Genomic DNA, 22,152 nt, shown 5'->3' on the forward strand with positions numbered 1-22,152 from the left:
GCAACAGTTATAACACGGAGAGATATGTGGCTAGCTCCGGTTCGTCAATGTGATGTAGGCATGCATTCCGTGTGTCGTCATACGTGCTTAGGGAAAAGAACTTGCATGACATCTATTGTCCATCCCTCCCGTGGCAGCGGGGTCCAGAAGGATACTACGGGATATTAAGGTTCTCCTTTTAATAAAGAACCGGACCAACGCATTAGAACTTGGTGAACACATGAACTCCTCAAACTATGGTCTCAAACTATGGTCATCACCGGGAGTGGTTCCGGTTATTGTCACTCCGGGGTTGCCGGGTCATAACACATAGTAGGTAACTACAACTTGCAAGATCCGATCTAAAACACACATATATTGGTGACCACATAATAATTTCAGATCTGAAATCATGGCACTCGGGCCCTAGTGACAAGCATTAAGCAAGGCAAAGTAGTAGCAACATCAATCTTAGAACATAGTGGATACTAGGGATCAATCCCCGTCAAAACTAACTCGATTACATGATATATCTCATCCTACTCATCACCGCCCAGTGAGCCTATGAATAGATTACTCACGAACGATGAAGAGCTTCATGGAATTGGAGAGGGAAGAAGGTTGATGATGACGATGGCGACGATCTCCTTGATCCGGAGCCCAAAACGGACTCCAGATCTGCCCTCGGATGAAGAATATGATGTGGCGGCGCCTCCATAATGCAAACGCGATGAAATCTTCTCTCCTGATTTTTTTCGAGACGAAAGGGAATTTATAGAGATGAGTTTGGGGGTGGCAGAGCCACGTGGGCCCCACAAGCTTGGTTGCCGCGGTAGGGGGGCGCGGCAACAGGGCTTGTGGCCCACTAGCCCGTCCCCTCCGGTGGATCTTTGCGCAGGTATTTTCATATTTTCCAGAAATATTCTACGTAAATTTTCAGGACGTTCCGAGAACTTTCATTTCTGCACAAAAACAACACCATGGCAATTCTGCTGAAAACAGCGTCAGTCCAGGTTAGTTCCATTCAAATCATGCAAATTAGAGTCCAAAACAAGGGCAAAAGAGTTTGGAAAAGTAGATACGATGGAGACGTATCAACTCCCCCAAGCTTAAAACCTTGCTTGTCCTCAAGCAACTCAGTTGACAAACTGAAAGAGAAAGAAAAACTTTGAAAAACTCTGTTTGATCTTGTTGTTGCAACTATGTCTAACTCATAACCAAAATTTCAGCAAGATCACAAGTTAACCACATCAGCAAGTGACACAAAGGTCTCACGGTAAACTAATATCCATGGCATAAACAGCTAGCGAGCAAATAATAATGAGTTTCAGATACCAACAATTCAATCAAAACAAGCATGAAGCAATATGAATAGGTGGTATCTCGCTAGCTCTTTCTCAGACCGCAAAACATAAATGCAGAGCACTTTCAAAGATCAAGGGCTGACTAAACATTGTAATTCATAGCAACGAAGATTCAGTCATAGTCATACTCAATATCAATCAAAAGCAAAGCATAAAAATGACAGAGGTGCTCTCTAATTGGTGCTTATATAAGAGGAGGATGACTCAACAGGAACATAAATAGACAAGCCCTTCGCAGAGGGAAGCATTGATTTGCAGAGTTGCCAGAGCTCAAGCTTTGAAAACAGAGATAATAATTTTGGGTGGCATGCTTTCATTGTCAACGCAATGACCAAAAGTTCTCAATATCTTCCACGCTACTCATGCTATAGGGCGGTTCCCAAACACAAAAGTAAAGTTTTAACTCCCCCACCACCAATCAATCACACTCCACGGCTAGCCGAATCTTCGGGTACCGTCCATACTAACATCAGTCCGGGGGGAGTCTTGTTTTACAGTTATGTTTTTGATTTAAGCGTGGAACTAGGCATTCCAATTATCGGCCCCTTTCTCGTGAATGACATTGAATAAACACATGTCGAGGATAACACGCCTAACATGGAAGATATCAATAGCCCCATGTCATCACATGAGCGGTTCGGGCAAGCAAAACAGATTATTTCTTGAAGGTTTAGAGAATGGCATAGGCAAATTTACTTGGAACGGCATGTAGATACCACAAATAGGTAGGTATGGTGGACTCTCATGGAAAAACTTTTGGGTTTATGGAAGTGGATGCACAAGCAGTATTCCGCTTAGTACAAGTGAAGGCTAGCAAAAGACTGGGAAGCGACCAACTAGAGAGCGACAACAGTCATCAAGATGCAATGAGTTTGACTAACATTGAGTGCAAGCATGAACAGGATATAAATCACCATGAACACGAACATCATAGAGGCTATGTTGATTTTGTTTCAACTACATGCATGAACATGCGCCAAGTCAAGCCACTTGAATCATTCAAAGGATAATACCATCCTATCATACTACATCATAGTCATCTCAAAATCTATGTTGGCATTCGAGACAAACCATTATAAGCTCCTAGCTAAATAATCATGGCATCAGAAACTATGATCTCTAAGTTGTCATTGCAAACATGGTTCTCTCTCAACAAAGCTGAATCTGGGACGACGAGCTAGTCATATTTACAAAAACAAAATAGATAGAGTTCCTACCAGCTTTTCCAGTCTCAGTCACTTCATCATATATCATCATTATTGCCTTTCACTTGCACGATCGAACGATGTGAACAATAATAAGAGTGCTCGTGCATTGGACTAAGCTGAAATCTGCAGGCAAACACAAAGGAGAAGACAAAGTAGTATGGCTCTTTGAAAGCTAAACAGGTATGCATGCAAGGGCCACTAAACATTGTAACCAATATCTTCTACCTTGACCCAAAGAAAAAGAAAACTATTTACACGGGAAAGTTCCCAACAAGCAAAATAAAATCTTTTTGGGTTTTCTCTAAAGGACACAAAACAAAAAAAACAAGAAAACGAAAAGAAACTAGCATGGATAATACAGTGGCAAAGTGTAAACACCGGCTAACAAAGTGAAAGCATAAGCATGAATGTAAAGTCGGTGAGAACACGTACTCCCCCAAGCTTAGGCTTTTGGCCTAGCTTGGTCTACTCCCTAGGTGGGAAATAACCAGCTCCACGGTACTCCGGAGCAGACTGTGGATGCCACTGCTGTGTGAGCTCCTCTGGCTCCCACTGATAAAATGGCGTCTGGTACTCGACTGGCAGCTCGGGCACGGGCGCCTGTGGTTGGGCCAAGCCCCAATACGCATAGATGTCCGAGGGCATAATAATGTACATGTCTGCATAAAGATCAAACAAATAAGGAGCAGGCAAAGTAATAGTCTCTCGAGTACCCTGACTAAACACCAGGTTATAAATCATCCGTCTACTAGCATCTCTATCCAGAAAATCATGGCGAACCATGCTGTCATAATCCATATATTTCTCAGGAAGAAGCATTTCTTCTTCCTCGCTAAGTCTAATAGGTATCTCAAAGTGTCTGGAAAGATGAGTAGCATAGATACCTCCATAGACGACACCTTTGGAACGGCTGGTGTTCAACCGCTGAGCTATTATAGCACCTAGGCTATAAGTCTTATTGCTATAAAGACCTTCGCGCAAAACCACAAGGTCTGGAGAGCTAAGTGATCCAGCCTCCCCACGGCCAATCAAACATTTTCCCACAAATAATGAGAAGTACCGAAGCACAGGAAAATGTACGCTAGCAATTCTAGCGCGAGACACTCCTCTCTCCTCTCCAACAGCAATAGTACCTATGAAATCTTCCAAGTCCCGTGGACGAGGATCATGAATATCCCCAACATAAGGTAATTTGCATGCATTGCAAAAATCATGTAGTGTCATGGACCAGGGGATATCGTGTAACATGAACTCAACCATAGGAGGATTCTTGCTCGGATAAAAGTTGAAGCTTTGAACAAAAATATTGGTGAGAAGGAGGTATTGTGGGCACTTATCTTCAACGAACGCGGTAAGGCATCCATTCTCCACCAAGTAATAAAAGTCTTCATAAAGCCCAACGGCGTGCAAAAATTCATCACTTGGCCACTCGCATGCTCGAACTTGTGTGACTCGGGGGACCACGTACTTGGGGTGGTTCTTCTCATCCTCCTTGGGATTACGGCTTCAAGAGCCTCTCAAGAACCTCCTCATGTTTTCCTTTTTATGGCTCTGAAAAATTCTGAAATTTTTAGAGACTTCGAAAGGAAAGTGAATAAAGATTAACCCAACTCGTAGCAACTACTCCTACTAGTGCCTAGAGACCGTATCACGCGCTAAAACTACTTGGGACCAGCTAAAATCAACATTTCAAGCTCAAGAACAGGGTCACCAAGGTAGCAAGAATTCACGAAGGATAAAGCACTAGAGAAAAAAACTAATTGGACAATGGAGGAGTCACTTACGAAGGAGTAATTTCCCCAAAACGGTTCGGAAACTGGTGCTTTGAGCAAGGAGATCGAAAATCACAGCCAAATGAGCAAGAACATGGGTTTGAGCTGCGAAACAATTTTTTCTCGAGGTGGAAGAAGAGGCTGGGAGCTGGAATGAGTGGAGGGGGTGCCCGTGGGCCCCACAAGCTTGCACCCCGCCACCAGGGGGTAGGTGGCAGTGGCAGGGCTTGTGGCCCACTGGTCTGGCCCCAAGGCCAGCTCTCATGCCGAGAAATATTCAAAAATTCTAGAAAAAATCATACTAAATTTTCAGGACCATCGAAGAACTTTTATTTTCGAGGTATTTTTCTCCGGGACGCTAAAACAGAAAACAGGAAAACCTAAACTAAATCTATCATTTTTCTTCTAAGCAAAAGAAAAGGAAAACTCAAAACAGAGGTATGTGACTTCTTGATTCATTCGTTTCATGGTCATCGAAAGAAATCCATCAATGGGGTTGATCAAATCCTCATGACAAAACTTTTTCGAATCACAAAAGAGAACGGAGAATTTTCGAATAGTCACTAGGTCACCTCAATGGGGATATGAATCTCCCCAACAAGCAAATCATACTTCATCTTAACACGAGGAATAGGGCATTCAAAGCTCCCAATAAGAATCGATGAAGTTTTTTCGATAGCATTGATGCAACGTACTTGATTTCGTTTCTTCGGAAAGTGCACTGTATGCTCATTACCGTTGACATGGAAAGTGACATTGCCTTTGTTGCAATCTATAACAGCCCCTGCCGTGTTTAAAAAGGGTCTTCCGAGGATGACAGCCATGGCATCATCCTCGGGAATATCCAAGATAACAAAGTATGTTAAAATAGTGGTGTTAGCAACCACAACAGGCACATCCTCGCAAATGCCGATAGGGAAAGCAGTTGATTTGTCGGCCATTTGCAGAGAAATTTCAGTGGGTGTCAACTTGTCCAACTCAAGTCTACGATAAAGAGAAAACGGCATAACACTAACACCGGCTCCAAGGTCACATAAGGCAGTTCTTACGTAGTTTCCTTTAATGGAGCAAGGTATAGTGGGCACTCTGGGATCACCAAGTTTCTTAGGAGTTCCACCTTTAAAAGTGTAGTTGGCAAGCATGGTGGAGATCTCAAGATCTGGTATCTTCCGTTTATTAGTCACGATATCTTTCATGTACTTGGCATACGGAGATATCTTGAGCATATCAGTTAACCGCATCTGCAGAAAGACGGGTCTTATCATCTCAACGAAGCGCTCAAAATCCTCATCATCCTTTTTCTTGGATGGATTAGGAGGGAAGGGCATAGGTCTCGGAACCCATGGCTCCCTTTCTTTACCATGCTTCCTAGCAGTGAAGTCATTCTTGTCGTATCTCTTAGGTTGTGGATTATCAGGATTAACCGTAGGTTCAATCTCCACATCCTCATCATTGCTAGGTTGAGCATTATTATGAACATCACTGTCCATATTGTCACCAGGTTCATGTTCATCACCAGATTGTATTTCTGCATCACACGCAGAAATATCATTAGGTTCTTCAGGTGTGACAGTATTTGGTGAACTGGCGTGCAGGTTTCTATCATCCTTCTTCTTCTCCTTAGGATGACTTGGTGTATCAGCATTGATTCCTTGAGAATCTTGATCAATTCTCTTAGGGTGACCTTCAGGATACAAAGATTCCTGAGTCATTTTGCCTCCTCTAGTAATGACTCTGACAGGGTTGTCATTTAATTCATTGAGCAAGTCATTATGAGCTTTAAGTACTTGTTCTACCTGAGTAGTAATCATAGAGGCATGTTTACTCGGAAGCTTTAGAGCATTGACATTTCTGTCTACACAAGCACTTAAATGGCTAAGCATACGAGTACTTTGTTCCAAATGCCTCCTAACATAATCATTGAAACTCTGTTGTTTGGCAACAAAGTTGTCAAATTCATCAAAACATAGGCTAGCAGGTTTATCAAAAGGAATATCACTCTCATCAAACCTACGTAGAGAATATAATACCTCTTTTCTTCGAAGTTGGCTTAGGAGGTGGTTCGGAAATAGTCCAAGCATTATCGTTGATCAAGATGTTATTCAGTAGAGTCTCAGCTTGTTCTACAGTTCGTGCCCTATAAGCACAACCGGCACAACTATCTAGGTGGTCTCTAGAGGCATCGGTAAGTCCGTTATAGAGGATATCAAGTATCTCGTTCTTCTTAAGAGGGTGATCAGGGAAAACATTCTATAGCTGGACGAGCCTCCCCCAAGCTTGTGGAAGACTCTCTTCTTGGAGTTGAGCAAAGTTGTATATTTCCTGCAAGGCAGCTTGCTTCTTATGGGCAGGGAAATATTTCTCACAGAAGTAATATACCATCTCCTGCGGACTACGCACACGTCCAGGAGCAAGAGAGGTGAACCAGGCTTTAGCGTCATCCTTTAGAGAGAAAGGAAACAACTTAAGGATATAGTAGTGGCGGATCTTCTCATTAGTGAAAAGGTTGGCTATTTCGGATAGTTTGGAAAGATGGGCTACGACCGTCTCAGACTCATAACCGTGAAAAGGATCATATTCGACTAGAGAGATTATCTCAGGGTCGACAGAGAATTCATAATCCTTATCGGTGATAAAGATAGGTGAAGTGGCAAACTTCGGGTCATTTTTCATCCTAGCTTCCCGAGATTTTTCCTTCCACTTGAGAAGTAATTTCTCAGCGTCATAGGCATCCTTACACGCAAGAAAATCCTCAGCTATCTCTCCCTCCATAACGTAACCCTCAGGTATATCAGGCAATTCATATCTAGGAGAGCTCGATCTAGCAGGAGCAAAAGCAGGTTCTATCTTAATAGTATCGGCAGTTTCAGAAGCATCACGAGCATTGGCAGTAACTCTAGCAATATGAGCATCAAGGAATACCCCTAGTGGAACATCAGGCAAAGGAGTATCTCTAGAAGTATTAAGCATAGCATCATCAGGCAAAATAGCATCTCTAGCATCATGAGGCAAAGCAGTATCAAGCATAGCATCTCTAGCAGTATCAGGCATAACATCACTAGCAGTATCATAAGCATCATCACGCAAAATAGCATCTCTAGCAGTATCAGGCATAGCATCTCTAGCAGTAGCATCATAAGCATCATCAAGCACAGGCGACATATCAAGATTTCTAGCAGGAGGTGATGTCGCAAACTTACTCATAACTGAAGGTGAATCAAGTGCAGAGCTAGATGGCAGTTCCTTACCTCCCCTCGTAGTTGAGGGCAAGACTTTGGTTCTTGGATCTTTCAGATTCTTCATTCAGCAGATATAAATCCCAAGTGACTCAAAGAATATAGCAATCCTTCCCCACCAACGGCGCCAGAAAAATTGTTGCTGACGTGCAACTATTCCTAACTTGATGCCTCCACGGCAACAGAGCCAGAAAAGAGCTTGTCCCAGTTGCTCAACAATTAGCAATTGTCTTGCAATGGCCCACCAGCGCGTGGGATCACGGTAGTTTTCGAGGGTAGAGTATTCAACACAAATTTGTTGGTTCGCGTGACGGGAACTGAAAGAATATTCTCAAGTATTAGCAGCTGAATGTGTCAGATTCAACCACACCTGAAAGATAGTGTATGCAAGCAAAGTGTCAGCAACAAAGTAGTATGATAGCAACGGTGCCAGAAACGATCTATTGACGGCAAAGTATTCCTAACTGTCGTATCAGTGGCGCCAGAAGTTGCCCGTGGACGGGAAATATTCTTTCCCAGCAACGATGCGAGAAAAAGTATTGTAGCAGGTAGCAGCAGTGTAACGATTAACAACAGTGGCAAGGAACAGCAGTAGCAAGTAGCAACAGTAGCAAGTAACAGCAGTAGCAAGTAGCAACAGTAACAAGTAACAGCAGTGGCAAGTAACAGTAGTGGCAGCAGCAGCAGGACAAAGCAATAACAGTAGCACCAACAGTAGTAACAGCAGCAGAGCAAAACAAGTAAAAGCAGCAGCAACAGTAATAATAGTAGCAGAGCAAAGCAAGTAACAACAGAAGTGGGACAAACTCGTAGGCAATGGGTCGGTGATTTGTCGGATGATATTCATCATGCAACAGTTATAACACGGAGAGATATGTGGCTAGCTCCCGTTCGACAATGTGATGTAGGCATGCATTCCGTGTGTCATCATACGTGCTTAGGGAAAAGAACTTGCATGACATCTATTGTCCATCCCTCCCGTGGCAACGGGGTCCAGAAGGATACTACGGGATATTAAGGTTCTCCTTTTAATAAAGAACCGGACCAACGCATTAGCACTTGGTGAACACATGAACTCCTCAAACTATGGTCTCAAACTATGGTCATCACCGGGAGTGGTTCCGGTTATTGTCACTCCGGGGTTGCCGGGTCATAACACATAGTAGGTAACTACAACTTGCAAGATCCGATCTAAAACACACATATACTGGTGACAACATAATAATTTCAGATCTGAAATCATGGCACTCGGGCCCTAGTGACAAGCATTAAGCAAGGCAAAGTAGTAGCAACATCAATCTCAGAACATAGTGGATACTAGGGATCAATTCCCGTCAAAACTAAGTCGATTAAATGATAGATCTCATCCTACTCATCACCGCCCAGCGAGCCTATGAATAGATTACTCACGAACGATGAAGAGCTTCATGGAATTGGAGAGGGCAGAAGGTTGATGATGACGATGGCGACGATCTCCTTGATCCGGAGCCCAAAACGGACTCCAAATATGCCCTCCAGATGAAGAACAGGATGTGGCGGCGCCTGTGTATCGCAAACGCGATGAAATCTTCTCGCCTCATTTTTTTCGGGACGAAAGGGAATTTATAGAGCTGAGTTTGGGGGCGGCAAAGCCACGTGGGCCCCACAAGCTTGGTTGCCCCGGCCAGGGGGGCCGCGGCAACACGGCTTGTGGCCCACTGGCCCGTCCCCTCCGGTGGATCTTTGAGCAGGTATTTTTCATATTTGCCAGAAAAATTCTCCGTATATTTTCAGGACGTTCCGAGAACCTTCATTTCTGCACAAAAATAACACCATGGCAATTCTGCTGAAAACAGCGTCAGTCCGGGTTAGTTCCATTCAAATCATGCAAATTAGAGTCGAAAACAAGGGCAAAAGAGTTTGGAAAAGTAGATACGATGGAGACATATCAGTGAGGTAGTAAAATGAACTGATTGCTCATATGCTCAAAGTTAGCCACCAAAACACTCAATCATTTTTCCCACATATCCACTCTGTCAAGTTCCACATTCACAAATTCGGTGTCACCAACATTGCCACCTCAGACCCATCAAGTTTGAACCTAAGACATAACCCTAGCCATTCCCACCAAATCGGTGCAACCGAAACTGCATCGGTGCTACCGAGTTCAGTGTGACCAACATTCTGTTGCCAAGATACACAAAATCGGAATTTCCGAATTTGAGTATCGGTGCCACCGAGTTTGGCCATCTGACCGTTAGTCACCTTTTCGGTGCCACCGAGTTCTATATATCGGTCTCACGGAGATTCGAAAGTTCGCCAATTTAGTGCTAAGAAATCAGTGGGGTACTTGACTTTTCCACACAAGACTTCAGCATCTCTAACAATCCCATGTGGTGCAATAGTATCACAGTTTGCAAGTTTAATAGTGACATCAATATCTTCAATCGCAAAGGGTGCTATATCATGCATATTTTCTTGGTATAATCTAAATGGTATAGCACTAACACTATCACCAATATCACACAGGCCACGATAGCAATGATCTCCAATTTTAACTGAGATGACAGGCATGCCTACCACTAGTTTATTTTTATCGGGTTCAATTCCCTTGTTTCTAATAGGTTTGGCAATTCTAGGAGCTTCATTAGAGAGGTAAATAACATGTCCATCAATATTATGAACTTGGAGATCTTTAAGTATAACAACATTAGGCTCAACATTTATTTGTTCACAAGGTTTAGGTGTCCTAACATAACTTTTATTAACCACATTTGTAGCCTTAGCATGTTTCCTAATCCTAACAGGAAAAGGAGGTTACTCAATGTAAGAAGTAGGAACAATTGGATCAACATGGTTAACAATTATTTCTTACTTCTAAATTTTAACATGTTCCTCAGGTAATTTTTCAATGGCAGGATGATATTTAAACCACTTATCCTTGGAAAGCTCAACATAGGTAGCAAAAGATTCACACAAAGTAGCTACTTTCTCAGAGTCAAGAACGTATTTATTGCTAAACTCATGGAAAGAAACAGTTTCCATAAAACATTTTCGGTGCCACCGAGTTTGGCCATCTCACCGTTAGTCACCTTTTTGGTGCCACCGAGTTATATATATCGGTCTCACGGAGATTTGAAAGTTCGCCAAGTTAGTGCTAATCGGTACCACCGAGTTGTCCACTTCGGTGTCACCGAGTTTTCTCTTATGTGTAATGGTTGGATTTTGGCTGCTACCTATATATACCCCTTCACCCACCTCTCATTCATGGGAGAAGCACTCAGAATACACACTTCATTTCTAGATCCATTTTCTGAGAGAGAACCACCTACTCATGTGTTGAGACCAAGATATTCCAATCCAATCATTTGAATCTTGATCTCTAGCCTTCCCAAACTGCTTTCCACCAAATCAACCTCTCCTACCCATGCATATTCTGTGAGAGAGAGATTTGTGTTGAGGAGACTATCGTTAGAAGCACAAGAGCAAGGAGTTCATTGATCTACCCCATCTATTACCTTTTGGATGGTGGTGCCTCCTAGATTGGTTAGGTGTCGCTTGGGAGCATCCTACTTCGTGTTCTGGAGTTGAACCAAGATATTTGTAAGGGCAAGGAGATCGCCTACTTCGTGAAGATCTACCGTGAATAAGGCCAGTCCTCCATGGACGGAAGCCGTGGTGGGATAGACAAGGCCGCTTCTTTGTGGACCCTCCGTGGGTGGAGCCCTCCATGGACTCTCACAGCTGTTACCCTCTGTGGGTTCAAATCTCCACTAACATGGACGCACGATAGCGCCACCTATCGGAACCATGCCAAAAATCGCCGTGTCAACCTTATGTGTTTGATCTCCCTTCCTTACTCCTCTATTTACACTTGCATCTTCACTTTCCGCTGCTATACTATTAGAACTGCATGTGCAGGGTGTATTTGACTTGTCATAACTGTCGTAGTTGCCTCTCAAGTAAAATTGGGAAAGGGAAAAAAATTATCTTGTCAAGTAGTCTAATCACCCACCTCTAGACATACTTTCGATCCTACAAGTGGTATCACAGCTTTGGTCTCCATTTCATTGGTTTGGCAACCTAGGATGGTATGGCATCTAGTGAGGGAAAATATCATCGTAGAGGTCCTTACTTCGATGGCACTAATTTTGCTAGTTGGAAGCATAAAATGAAGATGCACATTCTTCGCTTTAATCATCATGTTTGGGCTGTTATTCGTGTTGGTGTGCAAGGTAACTTCTTTGGAGAACGACATGAGCCAGATCATGACGCGACAACTCATGAACTCAAGATGTTGCCAGTTAATGCTCAAGCCTGCGATATCATCTTCAACTGCCTTTGCCCCAAAGAATTCAACAAAATCAGTCGTCTTCAGAATGCAAAAGAGATTTGGGATACGTTGGTTGATATGCATGTAAGTGTTGATTCTGTCAGAGAATCTAAGTTGGATGTGCTTCAAAGTCAACTTCACAAGTGCAAGATGAAGTATGGTGAAGGAGTCTCTCAAATGTACTCTAGGCTAGCTCTCATCACCAATGACATTGACGGCTTTGGAAGCGAATAGATGATCGACAAATTCATCATCAAGAAGATACTTAGAGCTCTTGATGGCAAGTATGACACAGTGTGCACATTGATCCAAATGATTCCAAATTACAAAGATCTCAAGCCAACTGAAGTCATTGGTAGGATTGTTACTCATGAGATGTCACTCAAAGACAAAGATGAGCTGCACAACAAGTCAAGCGGTGCTTATAAGCTTCATGCGATGCTCCCGCTACTTCAAAAGACAGTCTTGTCGTTGATGAAGAGATAAGCTTGATGGTCAGAAAATTCAACAAGTTCTACAAGATTAGAGGCAAAGATAGAAGCTCAAGTTCAAGACATGAGGAGAAGAGTTCGTCCAGTCGTGACCGAAACTGCTACAATTGTGGGAAACCCGGACAATACTCAAATGAGTGCTCGGCTCCCTACAAAAGGAGAGAAGAGTCACCTCGAAGACGAAGCTCAAGAGATGAGTCACCTCGCTGAGAGAGAAGGAGTAGAGAAGATCACTATGAATGAAGACACTCACGGAGAGGCAAGGAATCGGAGAAGAAGGAGAAATACACCAAGAGCAGTTCAAGAAGAAGACATCAAGCTCATGTTGGTGAATGGACTTCTGGCTCCGAATCTGATCACCACTCCGAGAGAAGCTATCACTCCCACTTCGACTATAGTCAAGATGAAGGTGTTACCGGCATTGCCCTTGTTTCCTCCAACTCCTACGACTTATTTGATTCACCAAATGAGGGAGTCCGAAACTGCTTCATGGCTAAAGGCCCCAAGGTATCACACCCCGAGTATCTTGATTTCAATAGTGATGAGGATGACTTGTTAGGAGAAGATGAATTGCTTCTAGATAAAACTAGTGATTGCACTGAAAATGAACTTTCTAATTATCATACTAGTCAAGAAAAATCGAATGATGACGATAAGAAAGAGATTGAATGACTAACTCATGAATTATAAACTCTTAAGTTAGCTCATGAGACTACTCTAGAAGATCATAGAGAGATTGCAAGAACCCATGAGAAGCTACGCTTCGAGAAGATCAACTTGGAGCAAGAGCATGAGTTCTTAAAAGCAATCAATGATGACCTTCGAAAGAAGAGTTCTTCTTATCTAGCCAAACGATTACTCGTGTGTAATTTTGTTCCACAAGTCAAGCCTAAGGACACTAGTAACAAACGCAAGAAGGTTTCTTCATCTATTAACAACAATGCTAAAGCTAAATCCAATAATGTTGTTGCTAGAAACTCTATTGACTCCACTAACAATTCTCTTAGCCAAGTTACAATTGAGCAAGAAAATGATTTATTGAAAGGGATTATAGAGAGAGGTGTCTTCAAGAGTCTTGCCGGAAGTAAGCAATTCGAGGAAATTGTGCGCAAGCAAGGAGGATATCGGAAGAAACAAGGTGTTGGTTATTTCAACGTCAACGGAGATGTTTGGGAACAAGGTCCATATACCACTCCCAAGTTTGTTCCCCAAAAGGAGAAGTCCACTCCTTCCGAAGGAACAAGCTCACAAGATGACCTTCCACCACAAGACCACAAAGGCAAGGGAAAGCTTCAAGATGGCATTGACCTATTTGAAGATGAACCCCAAGCCAAGGTCGAGTGGGTTCCCAAGGATACTACTAGCTCTACCTCAACAAGTGCTACAACAACTCCAAGGATTCCCATCAATTTGATGTGGATTCCCAAGAGGAAGAACTAGAAGTTCTTGAGGGGTGACTCTGCCAATGAAATTCACTCTTATTCATTTTGGCAAGAACTATATGCAATCAACCTCAACCTTATGCATTAGTTCAAGGAGTCACACATTCCCACAAAGGTAAGCAAGGAACTAGGTAATCAATGCATCTTCGGACATCATCCCATTTGTGCCTCACTCCATGTCCATAGATATACTTGCATATGTTCCTTTTTGCTCTGGGACTAACCCATGTGGGTAAGAAGAGTATAAAAACAACAAGGATTGCTCCCAACTCAAGATGATCTTCATCAACTTTGAGCATCCACCACTACTTCACCTACTTGAAGTCTTCCACAACAAAACCCAAGGTTAGTTGATACCTCTTTGTGGGGATATCATATCAAGGGGGAGCTTTACTCTATTACTTGAGTATAAGCATCTCCTAAGGATATGAACACATTAATGCTTATGTAAAAGTGGTAACCCCACTTGTTCTTAACGATGAGTATGACCTATGATCAAGTATTCTTGCTTGGCTCCTATGTCAATATACTCATATATACATGACCTTGTCATCACCCAAGTGCTTGATAGGTGCTAGGATGTTTGTCCATGTTCACCATGTTTGTATCATCATTCTTATTGTGCGAGCATGTTGGTCTGCATGAATTTAATCATTCGAGGACATCCAATTGTTGTTATATGGCTTTTGTTTTATGTTTTGCCAATTGGATGGACAAGAATGCCTAGTACCCTTCTCTAGCTATCTATGCTATCTCATCTCAAGTTCTATTCATGCTTCATCACAAAACTTGAACAAGCACTTGTCGATCCCTGTGTGTGAAGGTGCACTCGGAGTTCAGTATCGTCAAAGGCTGCCTTCCAAAACCTCTTTGAAAACTCGGTCTGATCAACTCCACAAACTCGGACCCATCGATTTTCCAAAGTTGATCAGCTTTTCTCATCTCAGTACCACCGGAATCGCCAACTCGGTTACAACGAGTTTCCCTGTCTACTGACAGTTGAGGAACTCGGTGACACCGATTTTACCATCTCGGTGACACTAACAGCACACGGGTATATATACCTACGGACCGGACCTTTTGATTTAACTTTGTCAAAACGGTTCGCTCGCCAAACCCTCGCTGACCCCCGAGACCCCAGGTCATCGCCTTGACTCCCCGAGCGCCACCGCCGCTGGGACTCGCTGTCGTCGATGAAATCTGCTCATTCGTCGTTGTCGTAACCGAACCACCACCGAGCTAGGGTCTGGTTCGATCCCCTTTGCATTCCCCGTCTGTCTCTCAGGAAATTAAACAAAGCATGTGTTGAAGAGTTACTCTAATTAGAAGGTAGGCACGAGTAGCTAATCCGCTCTTCCTCCTTTTGGTTTTCGCTCTCCTCATCTTTTTCATTTAATGAGCTCATAGTTTCAGTAATTTCTTCTTCCATAGATTCCCACAAAATATTAGTCTCTTCCAAGGCAGGAGACATTCTTTCAACAAATTCATTAATATAGGCATTGTATTCATAGTTTTCATATCAATATTTAAGTATGGAAAAATCAGATTTGTAAAGAATAGCATCATCCTTTTCAATCAAAGAAGCAATTTCATAAGCACTTTTAAAAAGCAACAAATTCTTCAATTTGTTTAACATCATAGTAATCATATATACCATTATCATAAGACGCCAAGGTTTTATGACCATTAAATTAACATTGAAAGGGAAGGTGTGAAGACTCCATCTTAGAGCAACAAGTATAATCACATCTCAAGCATATACTCCAAGCATACCAACGCAACATTTTAATTCGATCCCATAAGTGTTGTCCTTTTTGAGTCAAGCGATAATCCCTAAAGTACTCACGCTCATCCAACATGTATCCCATTATCAAGTTCTATGGGGATTTATTAGGATTATCAAAGTAGTATTTAATGTTTTCCACATAACTAGCATCGAGGGTTTTAGGAGGTTCCCCATCTCTATGAGTAGCAAGAACAACTGTTTTTTTGGTGTTTCGTGCTCCATATCCATAACTAAAGATATAAAACAACTTAAAATAGAAAATAAAATTACTTAATGATGTAGCAAACAAGCACACACAAGAATATCAACCAGTACACTATTTCTTCTCGGCAACGGGACCAGAAAAAGGTCTTGATAACCCACAAGTGTAGAGGATCATTTATAACCTTCTTTGTAAGTAAGAGTGTCAAACCCAACGAGGAGCCATAGGATCGAAAGTACGTATAGAGGGGGGTGATTTGACTACTTGACAATATAAAAACTTAGCATTTTCCGGCCAGTTTTAGCAATTATGGCAAGTCAAGTACACCTTAGACATGCAGTTCTACGAGTATAGCAGCGGAATGTAAAACATGCAAGTGTAAAGTAAAGGAGTAAGGTAGGGAGATCAAATGCATGAAGTTGACACAGCGATTTTTGGCATGGTTCCGATAGGTGGCGCTATCGTACGTCCATGTTAGTAGAGACTTCAACCCACGGAGGGTAACGACTGCGAGAGTCCAGGAGTGCTCCGCCCACAAGGGGTCCACGAAGAAGCGGCCTTGTCTATTCCACTACGGCTTCCGTACGCGAAGGACTAGCCTCACTCGTGGTAGATATTCACGAAGTAGGCGATCTCCTTTCCCTTACAAACATCTTGGTTCAACTCCACAACATGAAGTAGGAGGATCCCAAGCAACACCTAACCAATCTAGGAGGCACCACCCACCAAAAGGAAATATAAGTGGTAGAATGATCAACTCCTTGCTCTTGTGCTTCTAAAGATAGTCTCCTAAACACACAATCACTCTCTCATGGAATAAGCATGGGTGGGAGAGGTTGATTTGGTGGACAGCAGCTTGGGGAGACTAGAGACCATGTTTCAAATGATTTGATTGGAATATCTTGACCTCAACACATGAGTAGTTGGTTCTCTCTCAGAAAAATGGATCTGACAATGAAGTGTGTGTTTTGGGTGGTTCTCTCTCGAATGAGAGATGGGTAGATGGGTATATATAGGCATTCCCCAAAATCCAACCGTTACACCTAAAGTGACCAACTCGGTGACACCAAAGTCATGAACTCGGTGGTACCGACTTGCACTAAAGGCAGCAACTTTTGAATCTCGGTGGAACCGATATACACAACTCGGTGACACCGAAAAGGTGGCTAACGGTCAGATGACACAACTCGGTAACACCGATACCCAAACACGGAAATTCTGATTTTGTGTACCGAGGCAACAGAAAGTTGGTCACCTAAACTCGGTAGCACCGGCACGGTTTCGGTTGCAACGATTTGGTGGCTTTGGCTAGGGTTCTGTCTGGATGAAAATCGGTAGGGCCGAATTGAGAAACTTGGTGGCACCGTTTTTGTGTATGTGGTTTTGGACATAATGGTTATGTGGGAGAATGATTGAGTATTTTTGGTGGTTATCTCTGAGCACTTGAGCAACCAGTTCATTTTAATACCTCACCCCCTTTTAATAGTATTGGCTTTCCTATGGACTCAAAAGTGATTTCTCACAAATATAAAATGAAGAGTATTCTATCTTGAAGCTTGGGACAATCTTATTCCTTTCTTGCATCAAGGGGCATCTCCACATAAGCCTTTAGCCAATGCATATTTTGAACTTTTCTGAAATATACTTGGATAAACATATTAGTCCAATGATGCATATGTTGTGATCAATTATCAAAACCACCCTAGGGAGCAATTGTGCTTTCAATCTCCCCCTTGTTGGTAGTTGATGACAACATATGGATCAAAGCTTCGACAAAAGATATAATCAATGATTAACATCGACGTTTTGTGAAGTATGTGAAAAGAAAGAGCACCCCCTAAATTTGTGCATTATTTATAATTTGAGTTTGAATGCAAATGCACAATCAATTAGGATCATGGGTCACTCTTCCATGTCACATACATGTTGGTGGTGCGCATACATGATAAGAATGAATAGTAATGCAAATGACATAAAAAAGGTAAGTGAATGATCATCACATAGATAGCTAAAAGATAATAATGTAGCATCAACCAATCAAAGTGTATGGTCAAACACAGGAACAAGTTTAAGGTCATCCAAAAGACCAAAGTTTTGTAAAACCAAAATGAGAGCAAATAAAGTCAAAAGCTCTCTCTCTCGAAGCCCTATGATCTATACATTTCTCCCCCTTTGGCAACAAGTTACCAAAAAGTTCAAAAGTATAGAGCTAATCGTCTCTCTGGGCAGCTGATGAAGGAGTGGACAGAAAAGCGTCCACGAAGGCTTCTGCTGAATGTCCTGCAACTGGAGGGGTAGATACTGGAGGTGCTGGAGTTGCGACTGAAGCTGAAGGTGCAAATTCCTGAGCTGATGAAGTTGGTCTTTCTTCTGACACTGGCACAACTGCTGACCGGGGCTTGGTACCGAACTGAGTGGTAGTGCGAGGAGGCGACTCTTCATTATCACTAGTTGAACTTGGTGTCCTCACACCATAAACTTCATGCTTGAGCTGATCGACACTAGAAGATATCTGTGTCACTTCGACATCCAAATCATGGAACTTTGTTTCCATGATTCTCTCCAAACTCTTTGGATTTTGCAGAATCTCTGAAATGTTCTTCTCCATTCCTTGGACACACCTGACTAGATGTAACACCCCAGTTTTTGGCCTTCCTGACTAATTAACTTATTTCAAAATTTAGGACCAATTATTTTTTATTTTTTTTGTGAATGCTTGTGATGCTTGGAGTGACTAATGTTTGTTGTTTGCTTGAATGCATGTGATTGCTCCCCATTAACTCTTGCCATCCTCTTAATCATCTTCTCATCCCATGATCTCCTGCCTAATGATCATGCCATGTGTTTAGGATAACTATCTATTTTTACCAAATATTATTTTTCCAAAAAGCATTTCTTTGAATTAAACTTTCAAACCCCTGAGATGAGGTTTGTACTACAAGTCCTCAAATTAGGGAGTTTCTTTTGCACCAATTGTTTTATTTAAAACCATTATCAAAATGACTTACAAAAACCACCATATTATCATTTTAAAAGTTATTTTATTATTTTATTTAAAAGCCTTCTGTGAGGCCAGAAATGGTCTCCTATGAAGGCAATTTATTTTTATTGCCTTCAAACTATTTAAGAAAATTTAGGGAAACTCAGTGGATATATTTATTCCATATTTATGAGTTTCAACACATGGTCATGTTCAAAATATTGGGCAAACCCCTCCAAAACCATTCCTGCCTATTTCAAGCTTTTGGAATATTTCTATAAGAAATATTCTCAATAAATTCCAGTAAAATTCTAGAATGTCATCTATGATATTATTGATGATCTTGCCAAGTTTCATTTCAATCCAAGTTGATTTGGCTTCCCTAATCACTCTAAAACCCTATCTGTCCAGAATCAAATTTGAGCAACTCTGCATTGTGAAGTGTCTCCAATTGTGCTCAAATTTGGTGGACATGTTCCAATACTCCAATGAGGCATCCACACCAAGTGGTACATAAAGGAGAATAGAGGAACTTGTCCTAAGACCCTCAAAACCCTCTCTGTTGATTTCTGACTTTGGTAAACTTTACATTATAAAGTTTCTCCAATTATCCTCAAACTTTTTGTGCATGCCTTAATGCTCAAATAATGCCCCTACACCAAATATTGGATTTGTGGGAATTTATTTGAATAGGGTTCTAACCAGAAACTCATTCCTGCCCCTTTCTAGGGTTTTTCAAGTCTACATTGGAAAACTTCTCCAGAAAATCCCAAATTTGGTGTGCAAGCCTATGTTCATCTATTATTTGATCCTGTTAAGTTTCATAGCCATTGGAATCCATCTGATAGCCTAACCACATATCAAACACCTTGTGTGCACTCACTAATTTGGTTTCTTTTGCCCCTTCCACTTTTACCCTTGAGCTCAACTTTCTACCACAGCCTCACATAGTCATATTTTACCTCCAGTAACTTTCCCATGGCCACTGTTCAATTATTGGGGAAGGACCCTTTGTAAGTTTCTCTCATTTTCACCCTTGGCAGCACTGTTTTACCATTCCTTCCATTCTTCTGCCTAATCTATCACCCCCAACTCTTTCCAGAGCATCTAATATATGCCAAGGCTTCATTTAGAACCAAGATATGGCATGCTCATGTGGAGAAAATGAGCAGCACCTCCTCAAGTTCATTTCTGGCTGAAAAGTAGCTTTGTACAGCAAGTGCTAGCTACACTTCCTTTCTTGAGCTGAATGTTTGCAAGTGTGTAGTCCTTTCATACCACATGCTCCAAGACATGGTTTCACCTCCCCTCTCTGCCTGTGAAAACCATTTGTATCAGCCCCTAGTTTCCTGCTGAAATGTTTACAGTAGTCAAACCCCATTCAAACCTTCTTCACTTGGCTCCAAACTCCACCAGTAACCTCTGGCAAGCATGCCTTGCATGGGAGACAACGTTTCCAGGTCGAATGGACACCGTGGACACGCGTGGCCATGGTGACCACGCTGTCAGCCTGCACTAATGGTGCTCTGCACCATTTCCTCGTCTCCTAGCTCGTGTCCCGCAGCTGCAACACGCCCCAGAGCGCCAGAGCACTCCCCCATCCCTCCTTGACTTCCTCCACGACGTTAGCTAGCATCCAATGACCTCTGGGACGTGTGGCGCCCATGCCCACGTGAGCTCCAGGGAGCTCTCGAGCTCTCTTGGCTCCTCCTCCTCCCCCACTTAGAGCCTCCCGAGCATCTCTGGCTCCCTCAAACCCTCCTACTCTCTCCCTGGAACCCCTCTCGAGCTCCCCTTCTTCTCCCCAAGCCTCCCCTCCTCCTGCCATAGCCATGGCCGAGGTGTAGAGCTCCGGCCTCCGCGGGGCTAGCACGCTCGGAGTCTCCCCTCGCCTCCTTCCACTCCTGCCGGAGACCCAAGGCCACCGCAACTCCTCCGGAACACCTCCGGCTCTCTCTCCCTTCGTTGCTGGCCGAAGCCAGGGAGGTAGACGACCTCCCGCAACCACCGTCGTCGGCTTCCCCCGCGGTCCCTATGCGGACACCCTGTGTGCGAATGGGGAGCGGCGAGGCCCCTGAGCTCGTTGGTGCCTTTCCCTTGGTCAGGGGACGACCGGAGGCACGGCACCACGCGGCTTCCTCTCCCTCTCCCGCGGCTCCTCTACTCCAGCGTGAGGAGGAAGAGGACCAGCAGGGATGGACCCCTAGGCCGACGTGGCTCCCTCCCCCAAGCGCCCTGGTGGCCGGAGCTGCGCTAGGTGCAGCCCGAGCCGCCGGAAGCATCGTGGGATCCCGGCCCTGTTCGGCCTCCTCTCTCTCCCATCTTGAGCGGGAGGTTAGGGAAGGAGCTGACGGGCTGGGCCCATCGCCAGCCCCTCACCGGTTGGCCCCGGCTTTAAGTGGCGGTGCCCTGGCTGATTGGCGCCTCCCGCGCACGAAGGCGTATTTGCTGGGTTAAGCCTTCGACGTGAGCAACCTCCCAGGCGGTCTGCGCAACCGGGCCGGCCTATCTCCTTCTCTAGCGCCCAGTGCGCAGGATAGCCCCCCCCCCCAAAGCTGAGTCTTTTCCCTTTTCATATTCGGTTAAAACTTCCAAAATCTCCCATAAATTCATACTAACTCGTATTTCATTGATTCAAATTTCTGTAGGATCCTAAAAATCAGCCCTATCCAAATAAGTGCTTTGCACATTTTTCCCTACCCACTTTCTGTGGCATTTCATTTAAAATCCAGATATGTCCATATTTGACTCCACTTTGGAAATTTCCCTAGGATGCAAATCAACTCCAAATGGAGTGATTCAAACTCCCAGAGCCTTCTAAAATCAGTCTCTATTTTTGGGACTCTGGTCAACATTTTTGTGTGACTTACTTATGTTGCAATAAATAAATAGCTCCTATTGCTATTTATTCCTCATTGTAAAATCTCTAGAATATTCATACCATCTCCAAATCCAGTGAAACCACTTCCTAAATATTTCTAAAATCATTCTCTATTAAATGGGTGCCTCCACTCATTTTTAACAGAATGATTTCTGTTGGCTCTTTCAATGGCCACCTATTGCTCCTTTCACCTATTCAAAAATCCTTGATGATTCAAATCTCCTGTGAGAAGCTTCAGGTATTTTTCTTATGACCATATAGGTCCAAGAAAAATAAAACTTCTATTTATAGAACACTTTTATTCTGCTTGATGTGTGGCTTACTATGGTTATTTCCGACGTTAGTTGACGGTAGACGAAGTATTCGGGGACGGAGCGGAAGACCTCGAAGACCCCGAGAACTTACGTGAGCAAGGCAAGCAGCCCTTTGACCATGACTTGAGCACATACATTGATGCATGCTAGAATAGCAAGTACTTTTCCGTTGCATGTGATCACAG

The sequence above is a fragment of the Hordeum vulgare genome, chromosome 5H, assembly GCF_904849725.1.
Source record: "Hordeum vulgare subsp. vulgare chromosome 5H, MorexV3_pseudomolecules_assembly, whole genome shotgun sequence".
In the NCBI taxonomy this organism is placed as follows: Eukaryota; Viridiplantae; Streptophyta; class Magnoliopsida; order Poales; family Poaceae; genus Hordeum; species Hordeum vulgare.